Raw genomic sequence first — 13,482 nt, forward strand, 5'->3', positions numbered from 1 at the left:
GGCATTGTAACTTACATATTTTATAGATGATGACATAGAATTGCTGTTCACCAATGCTTAGCTGATAACTTTTCCATTACAACATCTTGATTTTTATTGTAAACAAAACCTGGGACTTGTAATTATAGGTATGGTTTCGATATGATAAGTTGTAAAAACGTTTAAACATCTCTGCACAACAAGGAGACTTACTTTTGAGAATTAACACACACATATGTTATATGCCCCTTGTTATTCCCCTTCACCTGAAAGGAATAGGATTAGTCTTTCTTTAGATTCTAGTAACAACTATCACAAGCAGATACAAAAAAACAGACAAATGTTGCCCAATTGCCTTGCAGTGTGACATACTCACCAGCAGATTTTAAGATGTTGTTTGGTTTCAAACAACACAGCTCAAGTAGGATAACTCATTGATTTTCTGTATGATGGAGATCACAGCACATTATTTTGAAATAATAATAATAAATTTTATTTATATCCCGCCCTCCCCAGCCGAAGCCAGGCTCAGGGCGGCTAACAACACTAAAACAGTACAACATTATAAAACATTATAAAAATGAATTAAAATCAAAATTAATGGCAACCATAAACTAAAGTCTTGTAAAGATTGCCAAAGGAGGGAGTCAGGCTGCGCCCTGACCAAAGGCCAGGTGGAACAGCTCTGTCTTGCAGGCCCTGCGGAAAGATGTCAAGTCCTGCAGGGCCCTTGTCTCTTGTGACAGAGCGTTCCACCAGGTTGGAGCCGCAGCCGAAAAAGCCCTGGCTTTAGTTGAGGCCAGCCTAACCTCTCTGTGGCTTGGGACCTTCAAGGTGTTTTTATTTGAAGACCGTAAGTTCCTCTGTGGGGCATACCAGGAGAGGCGGTCCCGTAGGTTAATGTTATTCTGTAATATCTGTCTTTCTTCCCAAATCTCATGCGTGGAATTTTTGCTTCTGCTGAAAGTAGAAAAGAGACACCCCCCCCACAGGTGGCTGTCATTCTAGGGCCATTCCTTTAATGCTAATGGGACTGTTGTGATGCCAGTGTATTATGGACTCCACCCTAAGGACTTTATCAGGAGTCTCTGGATTATTTTGTTTCTATATACTCTCATCTGAAGACTCAAGATGCCAGAAAATGGGTAACTTCATTAAGTACATCTAGTTTCATTCACCTTGTAGACTTTTCATCAAAGCTCTTAACGAAACCCACAGCTGCTAGTATGCAATTAAAATATTAGTTTCTTTTGACTGATAAAGAATGTTTCATTTAGAACACAATTTAAACACATTGTTTGATTCAAGAGTTGCAAACAGATTGTGTACAACAATGCCATCAGAACAAAACATCCTTTCACCAAGTACAGCTTCAGTTAAATAATTCTCATTTTAAAACTGTGATTAATGAATGGATTGATTACTAATTAATACAATGAATGCTTTCAGCCTCATGTGCTAATTTCCATGTTAGCCCTGTTTGACAAAACTCATATCTGAAAGACTTTTTGAGTTTACTTTGAACTACAAGCATTAGGCCACTGTGAACCATTTTTTTATGTTTTAAGTTAGAAAAAATAAGGGTGGACTGTGATACATGTGAAATAAAATAACACACTTATAGCTTGAATATATATATAGTTCATTTTCAGTCTGACATTCAGCTGTGGAATTGCAGTATTGAAAGCATTTTCTCCAATATGCTTTTACAGTACATTTTTTGCACATCTAATGTAAACTACTGATTCATTTGCAGAGCTGCAGCTTTTATCTAGCTTTTTCTCTTTCTTTGACTCATTGGATTATAATAGGCGCAGAGTTGTATTGATTACTATAACTTGCATGGGAAAATCTTTCTGCTTCAGATTGGCTATAAATTATAAATAATGTATCTCAAAAGGCTGTGTGTTAAAAGAAGCAATGTTCTTCTGAGACACTCTCATGTAAAGCTCTTAAGGCAGAGGTTATTAACTTTATGATTGCACTATTGGTGTACTTGACCCGTAGCAATGATCACTATCCATAAAATCGTAGACTAGATAACCATTGTCTGCCTTTTCCAGCAATGTTCATTAGCAGAGACCACCAAAGATCACTCTAATAAGCAGAGGGTCAATATTCACTGCATCAGTATAAATTTGTTTGGTGCAACAATGAAGTTATCCTCCCTTCCACTCCACCTAAAAAAGCAGTACTGTGTAATTGGGGTGTATAGATTTTGTACATATTGGCTGCTTCTGGACATAATGCTAAACTATTGTTTAGTGCAGAGATGGGGAACTGTATTTGGCTTGTGGTTTAGAGCCAGATGTGTGGGACTGCCTATCTGCCAATCATCTGATGTCAGGTGATTCAACATCAAAGGAAGAAGTGGGAGTGCACTCCCAATTCTTCATATCTTCTTTTGCAGCCCCAGCTTGAATTCAATAAAACATAGTTAATATTAAGCAGAGTTTGAAGTTTGCTAAGCAGCTGCTAATTAAAAATGGAAGTGAAAACTTCAGATCTCCTCGCAGCCACTCCAGAGTGGAGAAGGGAGCACATGAGTTCAAGGCTCGTGAACATAATGCTAAATTGTATTTTAGTATTTAACATCCCTTTAAATTGAAACACATTTGCCATTTTAATGCTGATTCATCCAGTTTATGGTTTTACCACTCTGAACAATTTGGTGTCACAACAGACTTGGCCCCCTCACTGCTCACCTGTAACTGCAGTTAATGTATGAACAAATTTAAAAGCACTGGTCCAGTGCAGGATCTTGGGAACCCCACTGTTACATCCTTTGATTGTGACAACTGTCCATTTCCTACTCTCTTGGGTTCTTCAAATAGTTACTGATCCATTAGAGGACCTGCCTTCTTATCCCATGACCATTAACTTACTCCTCTTTTGGTTTTTGCCAAAATGATCCATGTTCCACAACTTACTTTCTACTCAAGTTGTTTTGGTCTTAAAACTGAAATATATGCCTTCCTGGTATTTTGCAGTGAAGTATGGAAAATTCCTGTAGCCTCATAGTTTTGACTATTTAATGCACGTTACGTGGAAAACCTAGATCAATATTTGCTGTGCAATAAAAACTTAAGGATAATATATTTGCTTGGACTGCTGAGACATAGTCAAAAAGAAAATAATTTAAGTTTAAATTTCTCTTATGAAATTCAGATAAATGTATTGTTTGTTAGGGTTACTAAATTTTCCACAATAGCACAACATAAAAGGAAATGATCATTCAAATAAATGTGGATTATACATTATCTGTGATTTTGGTGTACCTGTGGGGTCAGCCCCAAGATATTTTGCTGCCTGAGTTGAAGGAGAAGGTACCACCCTCACCCACCTCAATTTTGTGTACAGAAACTGACCAGATTAATCTGCTAGTTTTACATCTACACTGGCAATGGGACACAGCATCTGAGGGCAGCAGGCTAGCTGGGAGGGCACAGAGCCAGCCAAATGGCACATACAGCTCTGTCTTGCTACTGCCTGGCTCCCAGCATTTGCTTCCTGAGGCAGCTGTTTCACTCTCCCTCTACCATTCACACAATTTTCTGCTCGGTATTTTTGGCTGGTGTTCCCTTGCTGCTGTTAGTAGTAGAAACATGCATGGCAATTACATGGATTATGGGAGTTGCAAAATGGGGGTACTGCTATTTGTGTGGAAATGAAAGGGGGGGAAGCCAAACAGAGAAGAATCCCCTGTAAAAAGCATGTTACCTGGTATTTTTAAAAGATCCAGTGCTTCAAGGGACAAGATGGCCATGGCTACTCTTGTCTCTACTTCCCCCAGGCCTGTCATCCATCCATCCGTAAATGTGGCAAGAAATAGAAGCTACATCCATCTCATGTTTAGCTTCATTGTAGAATTTTAAGGCACAGGTTGAATCTGATAACCATGTGGGAAAATAAATCAAAGTGACATGGGATTAACACAATATTTTGCCTTGTAATTGTGAGCATGCCATGAAAAAGAAGAGTAGGCAAAAGAGGAGTAGAAAGATTGGTATAAAACTGTGTAAAAGCACTAAGAAATTGAGGTTTTGATGTTGATTTAGAATTACGGTAGCCTAGATGTGAACATACCCATAACATTCTCCCACACACATCTCAATTATGTAGGGCTGCAGACTTGCCCTTTTTAACTCTGCAGAAAACAATATATTCCCTGAGTAGCCTTGTTATTCACAATGACATTAGTTTCAATGAAAATCCTCCTCTTAAATTTCAATCCTTGCTTGGAATAAAAGAGGTGCATTTTCTTTTCAAATGTATGTATTTATATGGTTTCTCAGGTCTGTCCCTGATCTGTCAATTACTTATGACCTTAGTATTAATCATTGCATTTATCTTTAAATGAATTCCCCTTCGACTCTACAGCACAATGTATGATTCCATGGCATCATCTTTTCTAATGTCCATTTTATACATCATGCTGTTTGTCCTGTCCCCACCCCCACCCCTGTCCCAAACCCTGCTGTGTGCATGTCTCAAGGAATTGTTGGGTTAATGCTCAGGTGGTTGTTTTGGCTGTTTCTCTGGTGCTTTGCATAATTTCATTTGATTAGTAGACTTGGCAAATACGATATTATCTTGTTTAAATGTACCTAACATGAACTTGGGACACCAGTTGTCGTTTAATTCAATTCTAAGAATAAATGATCCATGTGGATTTATTAAGCTATAAGATGCTTACAAAAAATAAATACTGTGTTTGAAAACAGAACAGCTTTAAAACCAGCTGCTGCAATGAGGCTTGACAGATTCACAATGCTTTCAATTCACAATACTCTGTGCTTTTAACATTCACATAGAAAGGAGAAGTGTGTCAGATGCCTGTTCTCCTATTAGAGTACTGCAGTGGTAAGAAAACAACACCAGTAGGTACAAATATTCTCCCTTGTTAAGCAATGAACAGTAAAATATGTCTACTCAGAAGTAAGCCTAATAAGATCAGTGGGCCTGAGTGCCAGGTAAATTCTTGATTCACATTGACAGCCTCAACACAAGCAGAGAGCACTGTTACGTTAAAGCTCAACAAAGCTCAAAAAAGCACCAATTGTATGGACTGGTGCCTTGATATGAAGGCTGTCCTTATGCCTCCTTTATTTGCATAATCATGGCAGCCCTTTTGGATGCACCACAATCACATATCATAGCAGCTGTGTGGACAGCCTTCATGTGAAGACTCTGGTTCATGCAATGGTATACTGACTGCATGAGTCTGACAGCAGCCCACATGATGTTTGCTTTCAAGTGAGCTACTGACCAGACCTAAGCCATACGTATCCTATTAGGTGAAGAGGCCCACTGCATGCTCATGGTATCTTTGCATATGTGTTCAGCAGTCTGTGTGGAGTCTTTATGAAGGAGTGGATTTGTTTTAGAATAAGTCCATCTTTTTATTTTACACAAAACAAGTTTTACTGGACTGAGTCATTAGTTCAGACGTGCTCTATGCAGCTGTATGTTATGTCTGCCTTAGTACCTGTTATTATCAGACTGAAGATCGTTTTAGAGCTACATGAGGGCAAATGCCTGCTTTACACTACAGCAATGAACCTCAGATCCCTGTTATGTGTGACCATATCATGCATGTGTTAGTGAACACACATTTTTGACATATTAAACATTTAATGTGTAAGTGGACATTTTAATAGAACTGCTAACCGTATGGTAACACTTAACAATATGTAGAGGACTAATCTGTATCCTCTAGCCTTATCATAAGCCTAGTATTACCAGGATCCCTGAATTTTCAAACAACTGTTGGAATGTAGTGGCAGGCAACAGCCAGCTTGCTATGTGAATCAAAATGCTTCAGTGGATGTTTAAAATTGCTGTTCTATGAAACCTACAACATATCCCCTAACATGCAAGGTATGCATAGGCTATTTGCAGTATACTTCTAAATTATGTCTAATGTGACCCGAAGACTACGGAGAAAGAGAAAAATACAAAAGGGTTTACTAAAAGCAAAAATTCTAATTGGAAAGAAATCAGCAGTAGAATATCCCTGTGACCATTCTTAGGCTGAAGTTTATTCAGTATTTTTATTAGTAATAGAAAGAGAAGTAGGGGTGTTTTGATTAAATTTGCAGCTGATACTGAGCGAGGAGGCAGTGTCAATACAAGGAAGGATCAGGAAATTATGCAGACTGAAATAGATGATCTCATGAACTGGTGTAATAATAAAAATACAAGAAAATTCATTATGTGTAAGGTCATGCATTTGGGACTGTGGGCTCATCAAGTAGGAACAACTGGGGAAGAAAGAGATTTCAAGATACTGGGTGGTCACAGGGTGAAAGTGAACTACCAATGTGATGCTGATGCAAAGAGGAAAAAGTAAAGTCTACAAGCTTATAAGGCAAAGTCTGTTCTTGGATTTATTAGGGTAGGAAACTTTTGTAGGAACAAAAGAATTATTGGTACCCTCGTACTAGGTGCTGATAAGACCACATCTGGAAAAATGCTTCATGTTGGTTACCCATTTAAATAAAAAATGTTCAAAATGGAATCCATGCAAAAAGCAATCAAGTTGGTTAAGTAAAATGTATTTTCTGAGTAGATGTTTCAAAGGTTTTGCCCCTTTAGCTTATAAAAAGGAGACTGGGAAGTGATATGACAGCACTATACAAATTTTGCTAGAGGAAGTAGTACAGAAAGGGAGATGAATTTAGGCTTTAAAAACCAGGCATATAACATCACTGGCTACATATTTGAAAAAAGCTTTTATAAAAATTACAGGTCTCAACCCATGAAATAGTGTAGAACATACGGTAAGTTCACTTGGATTCATGATAGGGCCACCGCACTTCATATGGCAGCCATGCCTTTAGTGTAACCACTGAATTTCCTCGTGTTTAAAGAGGGCTTGAATTTATTTATTTTTTAAGGTTTCAGAAAATAACAAAGATAGGAAGCCCAAGATCCAGCATACCTGTCTGCAGATTATCTATACCACATACCATATTCATTGTCTAGCAGGTAATATTCTGAGAATCTCCTATTCCCTTTCTTGTAAAGCTATGGTGAAGATTCACGTCACCAGTAAATGCACAAGTTGATTTCTGTGCCAGCACCTGAAATTAGACATTTTCTGCAAGAAGCCAATAACTCCCATCATCCATTAACACTGGTCATGCTGGCAGGGGCTTATAGCAATTGTAATCCAACAACATCTACAGAGATGTCCCTGTCAGTTGTTGTTGTTGTTGTTCCTAGTCCAATGCATCCAACTGAACTGAATTTAGTTGGATTGGCATAACCTGAAATAATTGAAAATTTCAAGCATCATCAGGTCCTTGGAGAAATATTTTGACATTACCACTGTAGCGTATCAACCTAGGTATGTTATCTGCAGGTGAAGATTTGTATTGAAATCTTCTTTTCTGCACATCAGGACAAGCTTTTGTTTTACATAGCTTGCATACTCCACAACAGGGACTCATTGTCCTACAGAAACTTGTAAACTCTGCGGAAGGAGCACTTTGTCCTGCACAGTAGGCAAACACCTACTCAGGCAATCTCCAGGTGTAAATTATAGCATCTCTAATCTCAGTGCCCTATACCAAAAGAGACTGTAATACTCAGAAGAGGAGTTTGGGGAGTTTCTGGGAGCAGCAGCAGCAACAAATAATTTAAATTGAATTTCTGCCCCTGTCATGAGAAAGGCCAGAAATGTTTAATAATAGTAGTAGTGGTAGTAGTAGTAGTAGTAGTAGTAGTAGTAGTAGTAATAATAATAATAATAATAATAATAATAATAATAATATAAAGTGCAGCTGTTTATTATTTTGCACATTCACTAGTGATAGCAGTTTTCTGGAAATATAAAACTCAATCATACTTAACTTTCTTCCTGCTTAAAGTTAGAATCTAGTACACACTTCTTGTAGAGTAAGCCCCACTGAAATCTAAATAAACATGCAACGAATTGCACTGTAGATGTCTAACATCTCAGTATTTCCCCCCATTCCTATTAATGCTTATTTTGCTTTCCATTTTGTAGATATTTTCCTAATTTAACATTAACACATTTATTTACTATTCCAGGTTGTTAATGATGTTTTTAAAACATGAGCCTAATACTTTTAAAACATGAGCCTAATACTTTGCCCAATCCCACTGAAGTTAATTGCATATTTTCAACTGTCTTCAGAATAGTCATGCTTTTACTCTGGAATCCTGGGCCTAAACATGAACTCTAGCTTGTCCGCCTATGTCATTGATATAATCTCATAAATTGTTCTACAGACAATGGCCAGTTTAGGAGCATCCAAATGATGCACGATCAAACAGGGAAGTAGCCCCCAAACGTCATAGAGGTGTCACGAAAAGGGGAAGACAGAATGGGGCAGAGTGGAGCGGATTGTATTGTATTAAAACTATCCTATTCAGTCACACAGTAAATCTAAGACAAGCACTTGGTGATATGATTTATACCCAGTTGTTGAGAGAATATTTGTAAGATGTTACAGTTGGCCCAACACACCTGCAGAGCCATTTTAATAATAATAATAATAATCACCTCCCCAAAGAAGCATAGGCAAGTAATGCTTAGAAATACTTCTGTGTGTACTGTACAACATTTTCTGAATTATTCCCTTCACATGCAAAAAGATGCTAAAATCCAACACTTTCAATATTCAGAATGGCATGCACTGTCCTGCTGGACACACCATGCAAGAAAGTCAGCATCCCATGTGATTTATTCACCTTCTTTCCCCAGCAGCTTGTACAGTTCTGCCAGACCAAGGCAAGAAGAACCTTACACGCATTCTAGTGCTGCACGTGAGGTTCTCTGGATTGGGGTCACTGCATATGACCTTCTAATTCTAGAAATGTTGCTTCTGCCCCTAGTTATCTAGCTCTACCTGTATACAAATGGGAGGTAATGGAAACTTCTCAACCCACTAGGTTAATAATACTGCAGTTCTTTATGCATATCTCCAGGAAAACCATTACTGTACTGGACAAACAGAAAATCATCCATGTTACCGCCTAGACATTTAGTAATTCAGTGTGATATAATTATTGACATGTCTACTTCTATTTATTCCTAAATTTCACATTACCTTATAGGTATGTGTGGATTTTCCCCTTTTAAGAATACCATTATTATTTTCTCTGAATTGCAATCAAATTTGCCACAAGTGATTTCTTCTTCTTCTTCTTTTAAGTAATACAGTAGTTGCTTCCCACCCACACGAGTGCTCTGGCATCTTCCTGATTCTGCATGAGTTTTCAGAAATAATTGCCAGTAGTTCAGCAAATTCATTAACTAATTCCCTTACGACTCTGTGATGCTTGTCATCCAGACCTGCTGATTTGTATATTATTTTTTTCTAAGTATTCCCACATCTGTGTATTATTTTTTCTAATCCAACAGCTATATTGACAAGGTCTCCATTGTTCATCAGTACTACTTTTCTGTATTTTTAGACTGATATTAAAACTATCTACTATCTTACCCCTTTTAGACAAATTAAATCATTCATTAGTAGATCCACTTTGTGTTTACTATTTTTCACTTAGTATTTTAAAAATTATTGCTTCCTTTGGCTAGCATGGCTCCATTTTGCATTTCTTCTGCCTTCATCTTTAAATTGCTACATTTTAAATTGCCTCAGATTTTAAAATGGCCGCCTTGAAAATTAATGATTTCCAAAGCAGTTATTTTCTACCCTCATATATTGAAACAGTCCCCTGTGAAACTACATGAGCTCTTCATGTTCAGTGCTTCTGGTACAATTGAAAAATCTTAAGGGTAGCAAGATTTTAGGTTGTTCTTACCTTCTCCCACTCATTGATTTTAATACACCCTCTCATTACACCATACTTCTCAGATTGCTTAAATCCCATAAGGTTTATTCCTTGAAGTTGTTTTTGTGGCTTTATTCTATTGCATTGCTCAGTGTGGCTGCACTGAATTTGAATAGTTTTTATTCACTTGGTACAAATATTTCATATTTCAGCCTCCAGTTTTGTACTTCGGCAAAGAACTTATACTAATAGCTGCCTCTCCCAATGATTTCAGTCAGTTCAGCTACGTGGTAATCAGTGACTTTGATCATAGACATCTAGCTACATTTTGTCAACCAAGCATTTCATGAAGTTCCTATATAAAAACAATCGGCTAGATAGTAATTAGGAAACCTCAGTTAGCTATTGCCTTAAGCTGCAATCCTAACTCCGCTTACTAGGAGTAAGCCTCACTGAGTAAGACTTACTCCTGAGTAGACATGGTTGGGATTGAATTTTTTGTTACCATAATTTTTCATAAGAAAAAAGAATGGAGGGCACTGCCAAAACTAGCCAAAAAAAGCAAAGAGAGGAGGTGAGACTCCAGAGTCCAGCAGGTGCCAGAACAGAGGACTTTTTGTAAATGAAGTTTTTATGAGCTTGTTCCTCAGGGACAGCAGTTCAGGTTCTTCTATATCAAAAGATGCTTTTGAAGCAGTTTCGTTGTCGAAGCTTCCTTGTCCCTAGAAATGTGCTGCTGAAGTCCAGTGTCTTCTTAATTTTACATTAGCTTAAAAGTGGATTGGATAGCCATATACAGGTGCACTGTAATTTGATTCCTGGTTCCTGATCCCAAAATAATACATGCCAAAAGAATCCTGCTTTCCTACATTGATTCCCTAACTTATATTAGTAGCAGAGCCATGGGGAGCAGATAAAATGTTGTTCTCGTTCCTCTTCCTTTGTCCCTCCATGGATATTTTTTTATGTCCCATGCAAAATTCTGTGTAGAAATTGGACTGCACTTGTATTCCTATCCAAAGTTTACTATCTGGTTCACTGTGATTTTGATCAATATTTTAACACATTACTTTATTCTCTTTATTGTGAGAATAAATAATATTGTGCAAATATTTCATTTACCATGAAATGACATGCCTATTATTTTCTGCTACTATTTGAATACATATTTTTGCCTCCTGCTCATTTCCATTTGGCAAAATTGTTATATAATGAGAAAATCAGATCAATGGAACATTCCATGGATGGTGGCCATAATGTTTTACTGTGAAATCCTAGAAAGATGTGCTACTCTTTTTTCCCTCTCTCTCTCTGATAGTTAACCATGAATATCTATGAGCAAAATGTGACATCTCAAATGTTATGAAGGGTCAGCATTTATACTTGACAATATGAGAGGACTAAGATTTTAGAGCAATCCTAGTCAAGCAACAGATCATCATAATTGTAGAAACTAAAAAGTCATTGTAGCGATTGTACCACAAGGGAAATTGTTCATCCATCAGTAAGATTGTTACAAGGTAAGAGACAATGAGGAAAGGGAGTTAAAATTGCTTTAGCCCATTGAGTCATCAGTTCCCTCTAGATTCAAAAGCCTGAATTGGTTTTGGAGAGAAGTGGCATAAGAGGATTGCTACGGGAAATCTTAACAAGTTGATCATAGTCTCAGTAACACTAGCAAGTGTAAGTATGATCTCTCCTAAGGAAAAGTGTAGGTTACATATTGAAGGAGAGAGAAAAGGATGGGGGTACAATTAGCACATGTCTTCTTTCACTGTTTTTTGGTCATGTGGATTTGGAAGATGGCTGTTCACAAAGGAAAACAGATGTGATAAATAGTGAAACATTCCCATCACTCTGCAAGTAATTTATTGTAAATGTAGGCCTATATTTACAAATGAATGTTTACTGGTTTATGAGAGAGAGATCAGTGGCAACATAAAGGGATAAATGTTAGTTGTGCTATGGATGTGGAAGATGTGAAAAATATTTGTGCAGAGTAGCATCCTACAGTACTAATATGTAAGATTAAAAATTGTGAATGGAGATTATTGACTACCTTTATGTTCTGCTTAAACGCAATTAGAAGTGGGGACAGTAATGTAATTGTGGCTACCTGTTTAAGAGAGTGTATAAAGTGGCCAATTGTCTTTTTGCAATTTTAGTCTATTTGCTAAAACATACGAGATATGTGCGCCAGATTTATCTATGGGCAGGTGAGATATCTTTGAAAAAGTGCTATCTATCTTTTTCTTTGTGTTACAAGGAATTCTTTGTGCCCGTAAAGTCCCCAGGATGTTTGCTGTGATACAAAGCACTTTGTTTTAAAGGTGCTTGTATGTGATGGTTAATGCATTTTATAAAAGGCATCTGTGGAAGTGATATCCTTCTTTGAAGTGACCTGCCTTAAGTGTTAAGAGTGTAGGGGAATATATGTGCAAATTAGATTTGAAAAGCAAACCTCTCCGGTGGGATGTATATGCACTGTAGAAGGGTCTTTGTGTAATAGTTGCCTCTGGAAAGGGATCTCTTTATGGGAGTAGTAAGAATGTTGGTTTTGTAAGGAAGTGGCTTTGCAACTGTATGCTAGTATTACTACCATTGGTATGATCCAGCAGGGACTCAGAATATATATTTTTTGTATCACTCCCATCCCAGAGACACCCAACCACCCATCAGGAAAGCTCTCCTTCAGGGTAGGCCAGGGCCATCATGTCCTTTATTGTTGTAACTCCCAGATTGTGATACTCTCACAAAACTGTTGCTAGGCAACAAATGTGGTTACCAGGTCTCCGCGAATAGCTGAAGGGGAAAGCAAAGTGTTGCACCATTGTAGAGTAACCATAGCAATGACCTACTATTACAGAGTGGAGAATTATCATTAACAATGTTAAAGTATCATACAGGAGCCTGGGATCTGGAGGCTTCCCAGCAGCATCTCTGCATAATTGTGTTATATAGGAAGGGCTCTGAACTCTTTCAGGGCATCTGGTTGCTGGGTATTGGGGGGATTATTAAATGCTGTTACTGTTTGGTTTATGAAAGAAACGTGCAGGGGAGTAAAAGGTTTTGGGACTCCTTAGCCAATCAGTGTGAGAGAGGAAAAGCATATGTCAAGAACAATGATCCCAGATCCACCTCACTTTTCCAGAATACAGATTTATGGTGCTACAACACACACACATATATATATATGTATTAATCATAATAGATTTAATCTGTGTTTTTGCAGGTGTGGGAGACCATCACCATAACCAAATACATTTGGTTTATTGAAAGAGAGGCTTTATCTAAGTGGATATGAGTGTTTCAAGCAGAAAAAAAGTTGTTTCTCGGTCTGTTCACTTGATTCTTGCTTGTAGAAGAGTGAAATGCCTGGCTATACAGGAAAGTGTACCTAATTAAGCAGCTGTCTTTTGGGAACAAGAAACACTGGAGAAAAGAAGTTACGGTACTACTTCTGTTTGAAAGGCACCCAGCTTTCCTAAAACAAGGTCACGTATATTGCTGCCTGAGAGTGCCTTGCTAATCAAGCCACTTAAGTGGTCAGCTTCCCAAGGTTCTGTTCCATCAAAAATTGGGAATATAAACATAATAGGATTATCAGACTACCAAAGGGCATTATTCCTACATCCTTACTCTTTGCAGACAAGATTTTTGCATGTTCAGCTTGTCAAGCATCTGCATCTGCCAAAATATCTGTTACTATGTAATTGTTGCAGGTATAGGAGAGTC

The 13,482-nt window shown here is 37.7% G+C and overlaps 1 protein-coding gene across 6 annotated transcripts in view; it reads left to right on the top strand.

The window, feature by feature from the left end:
• Positions 1-13,482, top strand: part of ARB2A (ARB2 cotranscriptional regulator A) — a 211,560-nt gene that overhangs the window by 194,249 nt on the left and 3,829 nt on the right. The window lies entirely within an intron of this gene.

The sequence above is a fragment of the Podarcis gaigeae genome (genome assembly GCF_964106915.1).
Source record: "Podarcis gaigeae genome assembly, chromosome: 11".
Classification (NCBI taxonomy): Eukaryota; Metazoa; Chordata; class Lepidosauria; order Squamata; family Lacertidae; genus Podarcis; species Podarcis gaigeae.